This window comes from Cynoglossus semilaevis, chromosome 4, assembly GCF_000523025.1.
Source record: "Cynoglossus semilaevis isolate Cse_v1.0 chromosome 4, Cse_v1.0, whole genome shotgun sequence".
Classification (NCBI taxonomy): domain Eukaryota; kingdom Metazoa; phylum Chordata; class Actinopteri; order Pleuronectiformes; family Cynoglossidae; genus Cynoglossus; species Cynoglossus semilaevis.
Window position 1 is genome coordinate 567,402 of NC_024310.1, and position 875 is coordinate 568,276.

Here is an 875-nt window from a genome sequence, read left to right on the forward strand (position 1 = left end):
GAGAAAGTCTTCAGAACCGTTGGTACATTCCACAGGAACGGCTGAACATGGAGCTGTTCAGTTAGTGATCGTTTAAAGATCTGGTTCATTTTTCTTTAAAAATATTTAAGGTTTCATGAGGAATAAAAAAAACCCATAAATATCTGCAGCTCCATCAGTGTTTTTAATATTTTTCCTGCCAACTGGCACCCTCGCACTGAGACCTTCCCCAGAAACAAAGCCCGTCTTTGTCTCAGCTTTGACTCAGTCACTGCTTTATCATCCAAACAAAACCATTCAGTGCAGATTTGGCCAAAGTCCCTCCTGCTGCTGCTGCTGCTGCTGCTGCTGCTGATGATATCGGTTCCCTTCCTGCTTGTTGTTGTGCCAAACACACACACACACACACACACACACACACAGTGTGTACCAGTGTGTCCATGTATTAACCTAGGTCAAACCAAAGCTTCTCTGACTGATGCTTGTTTAAAGTCCACTTTCTGTCTTTAACGTTAACAACATTTGTTCCTGTTCCTGTGATGACAGTGACGTGTGATGAGGTTCATGTCTGCTGAGACACTGACTTCTCTGGAGTCAGATTTACAATAGTATGAACTGAGAAGAGCATCAGCATCATCATTCCTACTTACTCCCATCTTATTTAAAAATTTAAAACCATAGTTAGCCTTACCTTTACTTCCAGCTGAAGTCCGTGGTTGTGTCTCCCTCACCTTAACATCGTCGAAGCTAATGTTTAGTCTCCGTTGTTCATCCGATGACAAATCGATCCTTGAATTTCCAGAAGTTTCTAAATAAGTCTTTGAATATTCGTGGCTGATCATCCATGTCTGCTGAGGCTTCTTTGTAAATGTTTCAGGTCACAGTATTCCGAGTTC

General features: G+C 41.9%; 1 protein-coding gene across 3 annotated transcripts in view; it reads left to right on the forward strand.

Annotated features, from left to right (window-relative positions):
* The window catches only part of veph1 (ventricular zone expressed PH domain-containing 1), a 28,445-nt gene that overhangs the window by 2,483 nt on the left and 25,087 nt on the right, over nucleotides 1-875 (forward strand). The window lies entirely within an intron of this gene.